Below are 18,255 nucleotides of genomic sequence, written 5' to 3' on the forward strand. Positions count from 1 at the left end.
ACCCTGCTTCAGTTCTCCCAGAGAACCAATAATAGCATCCAGAAATCAGTCCCTAAGTGACAGGAAATATAACACTGCTGGGAGCAAACTGGATGAGGGAAAATGAAGGAATAAGCCAGGTAGAACCAGGTTCCTCTTCCCCCACCCAGGATGGAAGATGAGGGTCTCCTTGAAACAGACCAAGTTTGTTAAAAACAGACACCAAACCTCTTTGTTCATGCCCCAGGTACTCCAATGCTGAGCACAGAGCCTGGCATGAGATCGGTGCTCCACCAACACTAGGTGAACAAATGACTAATCACCAGGAAAGCCATGGGTCACAGAAGCTCATAACAGGAGCTCGACCTGAGTGCCCAGATACCAGAATTGTGTCACTGGTTATCTACTGTTCTTTAAACAGTCACTCCAAACATCAGTAGCTTTAAACACTAACAACATTTTTATTATCACCTCACACTGTTCTGAGGGTTGATTGAGCTCAGCTGGTTGGTCCTCACAGAGCATAACGAGGCAGGAGACATCTCAAATCTTCTGTAATTATGGGTGTTCAGCACAGACCTTGCCTGGAGCCTCAGCCAGAAGATCTACCTGTGGCCTCTCCACACATCCTGGACTTCCTCATAGCATGATGTCCTGTTCCGAGAGCAGGTAGCCCAAGGAAACTAGACAGAAGCCATATTACCTTTCAGAGTGATCCTCAGGTAATGTCACTTTATCCAAAGATTCAAGCCCTCCCAAATTGGAGAACATGGACCTCGCCCTCCCCTTTCAGTGGGTGAAACACCAACACCACATTGTAAGAAGAGCTTGTGGGGTGGGTTTTGGGGGACCATCTAAGAAACACATTCTGAGACTTGATGCTCAGCCCCAGATCCCTTGGGTAGAGAGTTAAAGGCCCCCATTGTGAGTCAGGGAAGGTTCTCAGAGACTGGACAAGAGTGATTGCCGAGGCCTGGTCTTAGGGAAGGAGAGCTACTGGAACAGGAATGGGAAAGGGCCTCTGTGGAGCTGGCTGCATAGAGAACAAGAGTCAGCAAGACCCAGAGGGCAGAGGCAAGTGGCAGAGCCAGTTGGGTAATCAAGAGGAGCCTAGCCCTCCCTCACCAAAGGCTCCAGGAAGGATACATCTGAAAAACAGTCCTGCAGATGCCTTCAAGCCCTACCAACCACCAGCCCCACCTGGCAGGTACTTCTTAGATATTTTACCTTGGACCACACAGGGGCATGCCCTCTGACTGCCATGATGTTGTGTGCCTGGGTTGGACACACTGCCGTGCTTCCCACAGATCCCAGGCCAGTCAGTGCCAAGCCCATGCAACACCTTTGTCCATACAGGCTCAGCCCCACACCAGGGCACGCCACTTAGTGAGCCAGGCAGAGCCGGGTGTCAGCCCTTCATGAGCCTTTGGCTACCTTTGTGAATGAACTTTTCAGCCATTTCACATAATTTTCTTCATTGGCTATAATTGCTACTGTCATGCTCAGGAGTCTCACCTTAATCCCTTAATGGTGAGAAACACAAAACTGCTAATTAAAGGGAACTCCGACTCTATTTGAAAATATTTTTGGGGGCTAAGGTTGTGGCTTAGTGATAGAGCACTTGCCTAGCACACGTGAGTCACTGGATTTGATTCTCAGCACCACATAAAAATAAATAAATACAATAAAGGTATTTTTTAAAGTATTTGGGATAATCTATGGGGTAAATTCTTGGTCCATTATCTAGGCTTTCCCTCATTCCCCCAAAAGCAACCATCCCAGTTCATCCAAACTGACAGGTTTCAAAACTTGTAGTCCTGGGCAACTGGAAAAAGTTGGTTTCCCTTAAAATCCTTAGTTGGAACTATTAGCACATTTGTTTATTCTACATTCTCTGACAGCAAGATTGGGCTCTTTTCATGCATTTATTAAATGCTTGGATTGCCTGTTCTGCAAATTGGTAGTTCATATTCTTTTATTATTTTCTTCTACATTTTATTGTCTTTAAAACTACATTTAATGTATAGATACTCTTTCAATGGTTTAAAAGATATCAACCATTTATGTGTTATATACTGAAGATATATTTCCTAGTTTATTATTTGCTCTTTGATTTCATTCATGGATTTTTAAAATTAATTTTTACCATTATTTTATTTTTTATGTGGTGCTGATGATCAAACCAGTGCCTTCCACATTCGAGGTGAGCACTCTATCACTGAGCTACAACCCCAGTCCCTTTTACTGATTTAAAAAAAATGACAGCAGAATGCATTAAAAATCTTATTACATGTATACAGCACAATTTTTCATATCTCTGGTTGTATATAAAGTATGTTGACACCAATTCCTGTCTTCATACATGTACTTTGGATGATGATGTCTATCACATTCCACCATCATTGCTTACCCCCTGCCCCCTCCCTTTCCCTCTGCCTAATCTAGAATTCATCTAATCCTCCCATGCTCACCCTCCCTACCCCACTATGAGTCAGCCTCCTTATATCAGAGAAAACATTCAGCATTTGTTGCCGCAGTCTGACTGGGCACAAATCACGAGCCACTGAAGCAGGAACAAACTTTATTTCTGAACTCCAAGAGCACACTCCACACACGCTCCATGGGAACTTCTCCGAACGCCACGCGGCTCCTCCAGGAACCAGCAACCGGAAATATCCCTCCTCCGCTACTTCCCCAACCAATGGGAACTCTCCGGGAATACCCGCGAGAGCTCAAGCAGAACTCAATGGGAACTCCGCCTGAACTCAAAAGTCATCATCTTTTTTTTTTTTTTTTAAAGAGAGAGTGAGAGAGGAGAGAGAGAGAGAGCTATCCCTCTCCTCGGTTCATTCATGGATTTGTTTTTTTTTTTTTTTTTTAATATTTAGTTTTCTTGTAGTCAATGTATAGCTACCGTTTCTTGATGACTTCTGGGATTGCTACTTATTTTAAAACATTCCCCTCTCCCCCCACAAAAATATATTTATATATATTATATTTATATTAATATATGTATTAATTATATTTACATTAACATTTATATATCACATGTAATATATATATATATATATATATATATATACTTTTAAATTCTATTCTAATATCTTAGCATTTTATTTTGACATGAAAATCTTTAATGAACCCAGAATTTGTTTTTGTATATGATTAAGGTAGAGTCTCCTTTATTTTGGAAGGTATTTCTTTTTATCTTGTTTTCAATGTTTATTCCAATAAATCATTTCCCTGTCTTGCTGTATTAAGTCTCCCAAAGCAGTGCTGATCCATAGTGAAGACAACAGAAATAACTTAAGCATTTTTTTATTTAGTAAAATGTTTGATCTTGCTTTTTAGTGAATAGTCTATTAAAAGTAGTTTCTATCTATTCATATATTAATAATTCATATACTAATAATCTCTTAGAATAAAAAAACATGAAATTGGCTACATAATTTTCTTAGAGCTGGATAACCAGGCATCCCGCTATGAGTGATAAATCATCCCTTCTCTCTGACTGGAAATGCTACCACTTTTCACTATTCATCTACTTCTGTGCTCTCTAATCTTTTCCCTTGACACATTGGTCAGATCCTGTGCCATGCTGTTTGGGGCAGGTAGCTGGTCTTAAATTTTATTGTCAGATAGAGCTGTCCTTTCTCATTTGTGTTTTCTCCACTGTTATTCTCTAAACACTTGTCATTTAAAATTATTTTATCCACAAAAAACTTAGAATTACTTTGGTCCTTAGAAGTAAGTTTCTAACTATAATAGCATTAAATTTATATCTTAGTGTCTCCAATTTATATAGTAGTTTTTTAGGGACTGTCATTTTTATGACAGTAAGTATTTCTATATGAAAATACAGCTTGTACATCTCCATTTGTAGAGGGAGGTTTTTATGTCCTTCAATACAATTTTGTCATTTTATTTATACAAACAGTATATCTTTTCTTATTAAATACATCCTACAAATTGTATGGTATTCATTACCATTATGAATGGGATATTTGTTCTATTTCCTTTCCAAATGTGTACTGTTATTATAAATCAAAGCCCTATATTTACATATTTATCCACCTATCTTCCTTGAAATTATCTTAATAATTTTAATATTATTTTATTAAAATATATGAAGTTGTCTGAACATACTCCCAATCAGCTGTAAAGATAGTCTTGTCTTCTTTTTCAGTATTTATTCCAATCAATTCATTTTTGTGTCTCATTGTATTAAAGACCCCAAAGCTGTGTTGACCCATTGTGGTGACAACAGGCAGTCTCTTGTTCTCTAACTAATAGAAATGACTTCAGCATTTTCCCATTTAGTAAAACGTGTGCTCTTTGTTTTTAGTAATAGTCCTTATTATGTTGAAGTAGTTCCTATCTGTTTACACCAAACAATCTCTTAGAGGGGAAAAAAATATATGTACCTGTCAGACACATGATAGCACTGGCAAATACCTATGAAATTGGCTGTATAAATTGTGAAGCATGAGTCATATTTCTATTTGTTCTCCAACGGTGAAAAACTCATAAATTGTTTCGAGGCTAGAAAAAGTAAAACAAGAGAAAGCTCCGGGTCCTCTAGCCAGGGCGATTCATGACCCACCCCTTCCTTGCTGACCCTTAGCCCCCACACCCACCTTAACGAGCATCCTTCCTGATCTTTCTTCTCCCACTGCCTGGTCCAGTGGATACCCACATTCCTCAGGAAGGGGATAACAAATAAGATGTGCAGGAGCATCCTATTCTAGGGAGATCTTGGCAAAAAAAAAAAAAAAATTATCTTCCTCTTCCCCCGATTATCTGCAACTTTTCTAGGATATGCCTGCTCTTATTAACTTTAAATAAGAAGATAATCCCACCAGCCCATTCTGAATGTCTTCAAGCATGGCCTTTTGCCAGGGCTGCTCAGTAGGTGGATAAGCAGGGAAGACTCAGAGAGTTAAAGACCTTGTGAGTAGGGAAGCCACAAGGAGCAAAGGAAGTACCCAGACATGGAGGAAGGAAGCCATCCTATCCACTAAAGGAAACGGTTGGGATGTCCTCAGGCAACACACACCCTGGAAGGACCTTCCTACACATGAGTGCTGCTCAGGAAAATCCAAAGGCGTACTTTCCACACGCTCAAGTGTGACTGGTCTTCCATGTTACAGACGAGCCACGGTTTGCTTAACCATTTACCTACTTGTTGAAGGACATCTGAGTTGTTTTCAATTCTTGGGCTATTATGAATAAAATTGCTAGAGACGTTTATGTACAGGCTTTTATATGAACATAAAGAAGCCATCATTTCTTTGGGATAAATGCTCAGGCGTGCGATTTCTGGGTCATGTGACTGTTGCTTGTTTAATTTTTAAAGAAACTGCCACATGGTTTTCCAGAATGACTGTGGCTCTATTTCTGGTTTATCTATTAGGTTTTTCTCACTCTCTCTTCACCAACACCTTTTCAGTTTCCATTGTCATTGATTTCTGCTCTTTATCATTTTGTTTCTTCTATTTGTTTTGTTTTACCTTTCCTGAGCTCTTTAAATGGGCCTTTGATTATATATTTGAGACTTTTTCTCTTTTCTAATGTATATACTTAATGCTATAATTTTGCCTCTTGGCACTGCCTTAAATGTGTCTCACAATTGATTCATTGTATTTTCATTTTCATTCAGTTCAATATGAGACTTTTTTCTTTGCCCATAGATTGTATAGAAGTATGTTGTCTAGTTTTCAAGTATTTGAATATTTTCCTCTTATCTCTCTGCTCTTGATTTCTCCTTTCATTCCATTGGGTATTAGAGATCACATTTTGCATGAAGATTTGCTGAAGTTATATTATGGCCTATCTTTTTTTTCAGATCCATTTTTTAAATTTATTTTTTATTTTAATTTGTTACGTATGAAAGCAGAATACATTATTACTCATATTATACATATACAGCACAATTTTTCATATCTCTGGTTGTATACAAAGTATATTCACACCAATTCATGTCTTCATTCATGTACTTAGGGTAATGATGTCCATCTCATTCCACCATCTTTTTACCCCCATGCCCCCTCCCTCTCCCTCTTTCCCCTTTGGCCTATATAGAGTTCATCTAATCCTCCCATGTTCTCCCTCCCAACCCCACTATGAATCAGCCTCCTTATATCAGAAAAAAACATTTGGGATTGGCTAATTTCACTTAGCATTATATTCTCCAACTCCATCCATTTATCTACAAATGCCATGATTTTTTCTCTTTTATTGCTGAGTAAAATTCCATTGTGTGTGTGTGTGTGTGTGTGTATATCACATTTTCTTTATCCATTCATCTACTGAAGGTCAAAAATGTGTGTCAAGCTGTTATTGTAATGTGAAGTGTTCTATAATATGCATTAAATTTTGTTGGTTGATAGGATCGTTGAATTCCATAGCCTTGCTAATTTTTGTCTAGTTATTTTATAATTGTTGAAAGAGAATCATTTATGTGTCCAACTATCATTTTCATTTACCTGTTTTTCCTTCCAGTTCTTCTGTATTGCTTTACAAATTTGCAGCTCTGATGTTTGGTGCATATACATTTAGGTTTTATATATTTCTTTGGTGAATTGACATATGTCCATTATATAGTTCTTCTGTTTCTGATAATTTTCTTTGCTCTGAAGTTTACTTTATCTGAAATTAATATAACCATGCCTGTTTCCTTTTGATCAATGTTTACATTATATATTTTCCCACCCTCTTAACTTTCAATTTGCCCATGTCGTTATATTTGACATGAGTTTCTTATAGAAGCATAGAGTTGGGTAATAGGGAATATTTTTTCTCATTCACTGTGCCAATCTTTGTTTTTTAATTGGTATATTTGAACCATTTATATCTAACATATTTACTGATATGTTAGGTCTTAGGTATGCCATTTAATTTTATGCTTTCTGTTTCTCATTTTTCTTTCTCCTGCCTTTCTGTTAGGTGCATGAACATCTTTTAAATAATTTCATCTCGATTTTGACTTTTTAAAATAACTTTTTGTATTGCTTTTAGTGGTTGTTCTAGGTATTGTATTATATTATATATCCATAACTTTTTAGCCTTGTGGTGTCTTTCATTTCTAGTAATGTATAGAACTCTTACTCCCCTTTATGTTCCTTCTCTCTTCCTCCCTCACACTGATTGTTGTAAAGATTTCCTCTGCATACACTTAGAACCACATCAAAGGATATTGCAATTTTATTTCAACTGTCAAACATAATTTTAAAAACTCATCAAGAAAATATATTATATTTACCCACATTTTTGCTTCCTTCTGTATTCTCCAAAATTTCTTTCATTATTTTCTTTATCTTTAGAGAATTTTCTTTATCCATTCTCTTAGGGCAGTGGGAAATTAGATTTTTTTCATCTGATAATATCTTTATTTCCATTTTATTCTTGGATGATATGTTTGCTGGATATAAAATTCTGGGTTGACAATTCTTTTGTTTCAGCACTTGAAAAATATTATCCTACTTCCTTCTGACTTCCATGGTTTCTTATGAGAAATTCGCTGTCATTTTAATTGTTTTCTACTATAGGTAAAATGGCTGCTTTCAATATTTTTTTCTTTGTCTTAGTTTTCTGATGTTAAATTATTATGTTTCTGGGTGTGGGATTTTTAATTTTTATCCTCTTTTGGATTTTCTCAGATTCCCGAATCTGTAGGTTTATGTTGCTTGCCAAATTTGGGAAGTTTTCTGCCTTTTTAAAATTTTTTTTTTAGAAAAAACTGTATTCTTTCTTCTGTCCTGGTACTTCAATGACACAAATTTTGTTTCCTGTGGCTTTGTTCTTTTTTAAAGTTTATTTTCTTTCTGTTTTTCAGATTGTATAGTTTCCAGTGTTTTTTTCTCTTAGTTCACTGATTCTTTCCTCTGTCTTCTACATTCTGCTAGACTCTCCACTGGTCATGGTATTTTTAAGTTGCAATTTTTCCATTTGATTCTTTATATTCTCTATTTCTTTGCTAAGGCTTTTTTATTATTTTATGTTTCAAGTGTGTTCCTACTTGTTGATGGAAGCAATTTTGTCATAACTGCTTTAAAATTGTTATCAGATAGTTCTAACATTTCTGTCATCCTGGTGTTGACCTCTGTTGATTATCATTTTTCACACAGTATGAGATATTCCTGGTTATTGGTAACAAGTGAGCTTTTTTTTTTCATTGAAAATCAGATGTGTTCATATTATAAGAGTAAACCTCACTTAAATCTACTTTAATTGACTTTCTGAGTCACTAACCTGGCAGGCTGGTCATGTCTTGTTACTACTAGGTCATATAGAAGTCAAAAATGTCCACTCAACCTCTACTGACACCCAAGGAGGGCACCCCAAACCCAGTGAGTGAGGAGTTCCTCATTGTAATGTGATCTCTGCTTATGCCATAGAGGTTTATCTTTGTTACCATCTGTCAGAGATGAAAGTCCTGCTCTTTGTTTTTTTTCTAACACTGCCCTCAGATGAGTGTTGGAGCACCTGATTATAGCCTCATGAGGGTGAATGTCTATGATCCCTACCAGGCCTTTGCTAGCATGGGTGGGGATGGGGGGGTCACAGTATTTTTTTCTGCAGTATTTGGAAGGGGTATTATTATATAAAAGAATGCTGTCATAATAGGCTGCCTCCTTCCTCCTGCTTTCATTGGATTGGGTTTTTGTTTGTCTGTTGTTGGTTGTTGTATCTATTACTGGATTCTTCAGCTTCAGATTGGAACCAAAAAAGAACTCTATCCAGAAATGTTGTCACTGCGAATGGTGTGAAAATACTTTGTGTACAATCAGTGGCTTGAAAAATTGTGCTCTATATGTGTAATATGAAATGAATTGCATTCTGCCATCATGTATGACAAATTAGAGTAGAGTAAATAAATAATTTAATTAAAAAAAAGAAATGTTGTCACTGTGTCCTTCCTCGGGTCTCACAGTGCATTTTTCCCTCTACCATAGTCTTCCTGTGCTTTATATAAACCATCCAAAGTTTCTATTTGTCCTTAACATAAGGAAAAGGGAAAAATATGTCTATTCCACGTAGTCCCACATAAAGTGTGTGTGGTGCATGCATGCATGCACCCGTGCTTGCATGCACACACACACACACACACACACACACGTGTGCACACAGTACTTATTCTATTATTGGCTTTGAGATCCAATTTTTCATTCACCCCTTTTTTTCTCCAGCTTTACATTCCTCTTTTTTTGCTTCATTTTTGTTTACCTTTCGTGCCCCATACTCCTTTCTCCTGAGCTCTTTCCCACCTTTAAACCTCTCTCTCTCTTTTTTTTTTAAGACTGAGGAAGATTCTAATCAATTCAGCAGAATCATTAGGCAACTGTTTAAAACCCATCAACCTCTTGATTCTACCTCATTCTCTCCTGGGGTAAAGGAGCTCATGAGGCCAGGTTGGACTTCCTGAGAGCTTCAGGTGTTGAAAGTTATCCGTGGACTATGTGTGGACCAGATCGTCATGGAAGCCCATTGAGTGGGAAGCCTGGTATCTGGGAATTTACAGTGGCAGGACTGCTGTAAAATGGCCCAAGTGCATGTGACCTCTCACCCAGCTCTGCCAAAGGTCCCACACAGCACAGCAGATAGGGTGACCTGCTGTAGCCACATAGCCTTTCTGAGATGGGTGTGGCCTGCCAAGATGCCAATCAACCTGTTGACTGCAAGACATCATGAAGCAAGACTCCACCCCTGAAACCTTATCCCTGCCTTTGATGCTTTCCCTTAAATAAAGAATTGGCACACACCTGTAATCCCGGTGGTTCCTGAGGCATAGGCAGGAGGATCACGAGTTCTAAGCCAGCCTCAGCAATTTAGTGAGGCGCTAAACAACTCAGTGAGACCCTGTCTCTAATAAAATACAAAATAGGGCTGGGGATGTGGCTCAGTGGTCAAGTGTCCCTGAGTTCAATCCCTGGTACCCCCCCTCAAAAAAAAAAAAAAGGAATTGGAGCCATTTTTAACTGTTCAACTCCAGTTCCTGTGTGGGTGGACCTATCAGATGCTCTGTATTTAAAACTATTTTTCTGATTTTATCTTTTAATTCTTCACTAATTATTTCAGACTTTATTTTCTAAGTGGTTTATTCCCTCCTGTGCAGAAAGAATTATACCCTGGTAAGGTGCTGGCCGCCTTGTGATATTCAGGGATCTATCTGCCCTTAGGGTCCACAGACATTTGGTGGCCTCTTCAGCTCACATTATCCTACAATTGAACTTTCATAGTGATCAATTTCTGTGACTAACTTTCCTCTTGTCCCCTAGTGTGTGTTGCTTTATGCCTTCCACATTTAGTTCTTTGAAGTTCTGACAGATTTCTTACACTTTCTCTCTACCTATGTGCATTCTTTTCTTGTTATGAGGTATAGATTGCAAAACCCTGATTATAAAATCTCTGGCACAAGTTCAGCACCTTCTAGCTCATCCGACTGCCCAAACCCGTTCTCTGGACTTGCTTTAGGCTTTTTTGGTCCTGCTCAATGTGATGTTCTAAAGTGTGGTCAATCCAAGACCCGATTAAAAACTTAACATCTAACCCTGTTGTTCCTGCAGAGTTTCCAAAGATAAAACCAAATAACTAATAGTCTATTTATTTTTCTAACAGTCTCAGGAAACAACTTCAGCAGGGCATAAATCTGTGTAAAAGAGGTAGTAGCTACATTGTCCTAGCTAAAGGGTAAAGCCACATTAGTATGCTGTGCACAGAAGAAGAGGCTGACTTTAAGTCAGAATTTGCATTTTCTCCTTGCAGAGCTATTTATCTGAGGATGTTAAAGTTCTATGTATGTGTGGAACTCTTATTTAGCAATGTATAAATGGACTCTGGCTGAATCCATGTAGTTTAGACAGATTTCTAAAAGTGGGCAGCATGTTCTCTGGCACAGATTTCCATAATTCTATAACAATTGGCTCCCAGCCTGAAGGAAAAACCAAACCTAACCATGCCTCTCCCTGCAAGAGAATTCCAGAAGAGAGAACTTAAACCTCGATCTCAAGGAGTTGAATGATATTTGCATCCCTAGAAGGGACTGTGGAGGAGAGTGTTGCCCAAGGATTGTCATCTGGACTTCCTCCAGGGAAAATATACTTCAACAAGCAAAGGAAGACACTGAGCAACAAGACAAAACTAACTCTGCTGCTATGGTTTGGATCTGAGTGTCCCCTAGTAAGTGACCCCTTACTAAAGGCCTGGGTCCCAATCTATGGTGCTACTGGAAAGTAATGGAGCCTTCAAGAGGAAGAGCCTAACAAGAAGTCTTCAAATCATTGTGGGGGAGGGTGTGCCTTCAAAGGAGATAATGGGACACCAGTCACTCCTCTATTATTTCATTTCACTGTTCAGTCATGAGGTGAGTGACTTTGCTCTGCCCTGCCAGGATGTGTTGCCTTGTCACAGGCCCTGTTATGGTTTGGAAGTGCGGTGTCCCCAAAAAGCTCACATGTGAGACAATGCAAGAAGGTCCAGAGGGGGGAAAAATGATTGGGTTATGAGAGCCTTAACCCAATCAGGAAGTTAATTACCTGATGTAAATGAGTGGTAACTAAAGGCAGGTGGGGGGTGTTGCTGGAGTAGGTGGGACATTAGGAGCGTGGCTTTGGGGTATATATTTGCATCTGGTGAGTGGAGTCTCTCTGCTTTCTGATCCTCATATGAGCTGCTTCCCTTTGCCACACTCTTCCTCCATATTGTCAGCCTCATCTAGAGCCCAGAAGAATGGAGCCTGCTGTCTGTGGATTGAGACCTCTGAAACCATAATCCCCTAAACAAACTTTCCCTTTCCTAAAATTGTTCTGGTCAGATCTTTAGTTGAAGCAGCAAAAAAGCTGACTAAAACACAAATTGGTGGTGTCTTTGCTGTGATTAACCTAACCATGTGGTTCAGAAGCTTTTTGAGTTTTTTGGAAATGGTGGGAGGAATTTTGAGATGCTTAGTAGTGCCATGTGCAAAGGCTTTAAATTGTTGTAAGCAAAGCTTATTGGCCAATTCTGGTGGGAGCTCAGGAGACCAGAATGCCAATAGGACCGAGGATGGTGAAGAAAGGACTCAAGAGGGTTCAGAGGAGGACTCTATTGGAATTTGGACCATTCCTTTATGTTCTGGCTGAGAAGTTGTCTGAATTATGCCTGTGTCCTGAGACTTTCTGTGAGGCTGATTTTAAAAACAATGAACTTCTTAATCTGGCAGAAGACATGTCTCAGCAGCATAGCATTCAGGAAGTGGCATGGGTATTGCTGGTGGCTTTTAGCCAAGTTTATTGTGATATTTAGGAACAGAAAGCAGAGCAGAAAGATTTGAAAAACTTGGACTTGAAAGGCCGAGTACAACTGGGGCTAAGGAAGTTGCAGTTGTTAAAGACAGTATTGCCAATAAAGAAATCCTGAAGACTTTGCCTAGAGACTATAAGAAGGATGGCTTGAGGGCATCTCTGGAAATGGCAAGACCACACCCACCTCAGGCTCAAGGAAGTAAAAGTAAAAAATTCTCTTGAGAAGAGGCCAGTGGGGAATCCTTCTTGCAGAAGGGGGCCTAGGAAGTTTTTTCAACATGCTCAGCCACCCGGACACTCAGAGGCTGCTGCAGCCAGGATCCCTGGAGGCATGATGGTGCAGACCTTGGTGTCAACCACATGGTGCTGGGAATTAGGGGTTCATGGGGGCTTCCACCAAGATTTCAAAGGAAGGCCTGAGAGGCCAGGAAAAGTGCAGCAGGGTCAGAGTCCCTGAGGGCAGCCCTGAGAGGGCAAAGCATGGAGATGTGAGGAGGAAGCTAAAGCTGCAAAAATTAAGAAATTCAAGTAATGTGGGACATCATCCTAGGAACACCGCAGAGGACATCATGCCATGCACTCCAGATGCCAGACTTAGAACTACAGGACTTGTTTGCCCAGCTGGATTTTGGTTTTGCTTTGGTCCTCTATGCTCCAATTTTTGTAAATGGAAATATTTACTCTGTACCTTTACATATTGGATACTAGTAAATTGCTTTTAATTTTATATGAGTTCACAATGGGAAATTGCCTTGAGCTTCAGAGAAGACTTTGGACTTGAACCTTGAGCATTCTTGGAACTGTTGAGACTATGAGAACTCATGGGAATGGACTAAATATATTTGGAATTGTCAGATGAGTATGAGCTTTTGGGGGCCGGGGCAGAATGTTATGGTTTGGGGTGTCCCCCAAAAACTCATGTGTGAGACACACAAGAAGGTTCATAGAAGAAATGATTGGGTCATGGGAGTCTTAACCCAATCCGTGAATTAATTATCTTTTGGGATTAATTGAGTGCTAACGGAAGGTGGGTGTATAGCTGGAGGATATGGGTATTGGGGGCATGGCATTGGGTTATATATTTGTATCTGGCAAGTGGAGATTTTTCTCTCTGCTTCACTACATGAGCTGGTTTCCTCTGCTACACTCTTCTCCCATGATATTCAGCCTCATCTTGAACCCCGAGGGATGGAGTCTGCTCTTTATGGACTGAGACCTCTGAAACTGTGAGCTCCCAAATAAACTTTTCCTCCTCTGCAGTTGTTTTCATCAGGTCCTTTAGTCACAGCAGTGAAAAAGCTGACTAAAACAGGCCCACAATCAATAGGGCCATGGACAGAAAACCCCTAAAATCATGAGCCAAATTAAAACTTTTATTTTTATAAATCAGTTATCTCAAATATTTGCTATAGTAACAGAAAGCTGACTGACACTCCTCAAATCATGACACATCTCAAAATCATGCAAAGAGAGGCTGGACTCGATTTGAGTGACACTAATAGCATCAAATTGATGTGGCTGCTGTGGCTGCTGGGCAAAAGATACTAGTTTATCTTGTGAGTTGAACTCACTTGATACTAACAACGGAGGTTACTTTGAGAGCTCTTGTTGAGATCCACACAGGCCATAGGTCTTAACTCCATCCTGTTGTGGCTATGCAACTTAACCACTGAGGGATTTGTGGGAGAAAGTATATGTGCGTATCTTTGGTAATAATATCCTTGGGCCAAATATGCTCAGAATTCACTTGTCCCATTCAGAGACATTAAATATATGTCTCTCTTTGTCTCATGGTCATTCTTATATCACCAAGAAGACTGCAAGTCTCTCAAAGACAGGATAAAATCTCAGACTTTAACCTTTCCTGGTGCCTAGCTCAGTGCTGGGCTCCATTAATGATGCGTGGACTTGAAAGGGCTTGACAATTCCTCTTAAAACAAGGACTTAAAGAATCTTCTTTTGCTAAAAGTGATGACTCTCCGTATATAGGCTTGCAGATGTCCAATATGTAACTAAAAGCAGGATAAAAGCTTGGCACCTTGACTTAGGGTATAGCTTAGTGATAGAGCACTTGCCTAGCAAACCCGGTGTGGTTCAGTCTCCAGTAACCACACACACACACACACACACACACACACACACACACACACACATACACGTTGGCAACTCTACTTTCATTTGTATGTCTCTTTCATTGCCTTCAATTTTGTGATGTACTCAGCTCTGCACATAGAAATATTACTCATTTAAAGAGTGTTCATCTAAAAACTAGTAACACAAAAGTGTTTTGGTTTTTTAGCCCTGTTTTCCTAACCTATCTCATCCCCCTTCAAGACTGAGACAAGATTTGCAAGGACATTCCATAATCAGCTTTCATACCATCAGAACTCTGAGGTGGTGCCTAGAAGTCTCCAGTCATCATCCCCTTCCAGGATGAAGAATCTGATAGAAAAACATCCTGAGCACCAAGTGGAAATTGCTCCTCAAGCAATAAGGACTTCTCTGGGACCACCTTGCAGAACCAGAACTGAGAGAATAATCAGCCAGACCACAGTTTGACCAGGACTGCTCAGTTATGCACTCCTCTCACCCCCATCCCATTTCTTCTTCTATTTAAACCTATAGCTCATGCCAGTTACTCCAAGACCAGGCTGAGATGCTGGATCTCACTTGAATTTCCTAACATCACCGTATTGGTTAAAGTTCTTTTCCTGCTTTTCACCATTATCTTTTCTGTTTTGGTTTTGGTGCAAGTGATCATACCAGCTTTTTGGGACGCCTGAAATGAGGCCTTGGGCCTAGGATTCTGGAAGCATTCTTAGCAGTTCATATGGCCGGCCTGGGACAGGTAGGTTACTGTGGAATGGAGACAGAGACAGAGAGATAGGAAGTTTAATCAAGATGGTTTGACAGAGAGGGGGCACTTCAGAGGAGGCTGGAATCAAGGAAATAGTCATAGTGAAGAAGATACTTAACCTCACTGAAAAAAATTGTGCATCCCCTCCCCTCAAACAGAGCTCTCTATCCTAGCCAGTGCCGGGACGTATTTCTCCACTTCTGGGCACAAATCTGGGTGAGCATATATGTGTCATATCTTGATTTCCTGAGGCAGATCAGTGAGAGACTCCTGGGCTCTGCAGAGGGGAACGTTCCTCTTCCTGGGGCCCCTTCTTTAGGATCTGGCTGTGGGGTGCAGGTGATAAAGTTGAGTAAATCATTCCTGAAAAATAGTCTGTAGTAATCCTTGAGGATGAGGGGAGGGATGGATTGGCAGGGAGAGTGTAAGGACCATGCAAACCTCCATGTAGGAAAGAACCAGTTTGATTAGGTTAAGAAATACAAAGACTGAAACTACAAAGGATATCCTGAGTTGTCCTCTCTCTCTCTCTCTCTCTCTCTCTCTCTCTCTCTCTCTCTCTCTCACACACACACACACACACATACACATATGCGCAGATGCACATGTGCTTACACACACACACACACACACACACACACACACACGTGCCCACCTTGGGATTTCTGGACTCCTCCCAGAGGCTGCCTGTTTACCTGCATTATCATTAACCAGAGTCTCCAGTTTATCACCTGCCTGCTCCCCCTGTCCCTCCTGATGCTTTAGTTTCTCCAGGGCCCTGCCTGCTCTTCATTTAATTTCACAGCCTGTCACGGTGCTATGATTCCAAGGCAGAGGGAGGACAGAGTTATTTATAAAGCCTCTGCTGTCTCCCCAGCTGCCCGCCCTTTCCTCCATTCTCCTCCCCTGCCTTGTGGCTTCCAGCGACCTCACCACTCCCGCCAAGACAGGGTGGATGGAGATTCTTTCCTGGTCCACTGAGCTGTCAGAGCCCCCAAGACTGGCTGTGCAGTCTTCACCCTTCACTAGATAAAAACAGAGTCTTTACAAAAAAATTAATAAATAAGCTGCCCAGAGTGAGAACCCACAACAAAGGCTGGTTTCTGGTAGATCGGGCTGGGGCTCTGAGGAACTGCCATTATTTGGGAGGGGGGTAAGGAAGTCTTTTTATCTTCTTGTTTATAGGAGCCATTTTTACACACGGCCATCTTGAACACATGGAAACACTTTGTCGAGGAGCTGGGGTCTTTGTCGCGTGGCACCACATTGGCTTGGCTGGAATTCTGCTCTGTTTTCCCTTGAGTGTTTCTCTTCTGTTCTTGGGATTCTTTGAAAGTATTTGGATGTCCTCAGACTTGAGCAACTACCTTCTCCCTCCCATTTCCCCATTTCTTGTTTCTCAATTCCCCAAAACACAATGGTTGACAGAACTGGAAGCCCAAGGGCCAAGCCCTCACTCTGCTCTTTGTTGTGGATGTGATCATGGGGAAGTTATCCTTCCTCCCTGGTGCAGGAGGCAGAATGACAGTGCCTGTCTCAAGGGCTTGAAGTGATGCATACACAAAGCCTCACTGGGCATGCCCTACATTTGCAATTGTCATTATTATAATTTTGGAAATCAAGCTTCCAAAGGAAGAATAAGAACTGCATACATGAATGATCTCTAGGACTTTGTGAGACTCTCTAGGACTTAGTTAGGATGTGCACTATTATGGCATCTGTGACCCAAACGGCCCCTTAAAAGTGCTGGGCCTGGCCTTTGGAGTCCCAGGGCTGCATATTGGGGGCAGAAGTGTGTAGGGAAACAGGGATAGCTGGGCATGGTGGCACACACCTATAATCCCAGTGAGGCTGAGGCAGAAAGGTTACAAGTTCAAGGCCAGCCTCAACCATTTCCTGAACCTCTCAGATATTTAGCAAGTCTCTATCTCAAAATAAAAAATAAATAAATAAAAAAGGACTGGGGATGTAGCAGCTCAATGGTTCAATCCCCAGTATCAAGAAGGAGGAGGAGGAGGAAGAGGAGGAGGAGGAGGAGGAGGAGGAGGAGGAGGAGGAGAAGTAGTAGTAGGCAGGGGCACAGAGAGTAGGAAGCTCTAGTCAGAGATCTGGAATCTCTCCACTCTTGTGATCATGGGCAGACCTCTTAACTCACCCATCAGACCTCCTCTCTAGGCCTCTGTTTACTCACCCATCAGATGAGGATACCAATTTCCCATTAGGAATATTTTGGTGAGATTAGATGCCATGTATGTATCTAGGTGTAGCATCACCTAGCTCAGAATGTGTGTTCAGAACATTTCAAGTTGTCGATGCCATGCCACCTACTTGCCCACTTTGTGATAAGCATCACCTGCAGTGGGTGCCAAACCTCTGTGTGAGAAGAGCAGTAACAGGGATGTTATCTCTTTTCCTTAAATAGCATATACTTGTTCCCAAGATACCCTCAAATACTTGATCTTACTACTCTGAGCCTGGGCAGGATTGCGAGCCCTTCTGAATAGGCAAGCAGATTGTCTTAGTCCAGTTAGGGTGCTCTAGGAAAATGCCACCTATAGGGAGATTTATATGCAGTAGACATTTATTTCTCACAGTTCTGGAGACTGGAAGTCCAAGATCAAGACTCCAGAAGACCCAGTATCTGGTGAGGGCCCCTCTTCCTTACAGATAGCATCATCTCTAATTTCACATGGTGGAATGGACAAGGGAGTCTCCTGAGTCTTCTGTATAGGAGCACTAATCCACTCATGAGAGTTTTTCCCTTATGACCTTATCGCCTCTCAAAGACCTCACCTCCTAATACTATAACATTGGAGGTTAAGTTTCAGCATATGAATTTGGGTAGGGGGGACACAAGCATTCAATCTGTAGCAGGAGGTCAGCCAGTTCCCACACCTGTTCCCTCATCCCAATCCAGGCTTTCTGTTTCACCCATGGGTACAGCCCCTCCAGGAGGTCTGCAGAAATGGAAGTGCCCTCCCGTCCTGTCCCCCACGGGCATGGCAGCCCCACAGAAGGTGAAAGGGGATGATGTTAAATCTGGGAACAAATTGAGTGGCTCTGACCAGCATTATTTTAAGAACAAATGAATAGAATAGAACAGAAGAGAACAGAATATTTCAGAGTACATTGCATATA

The sequence above is a fragment of the Urocitellus parryii genome, chromosome 9, assembly GCF_045843805.1.
Source record: "Urocitellus parryii isolate mUroPar1 chromosome 9, mUroPar1.hap1, whole genome shotgun sequence".
In the NCBI taxonomy this organism is placed as follows: Eukaryota; Metazoa; Chordata; class Mammalia; order Rodentia; family Sciuridae; genus Urocitellus; species Urocitellus parryii.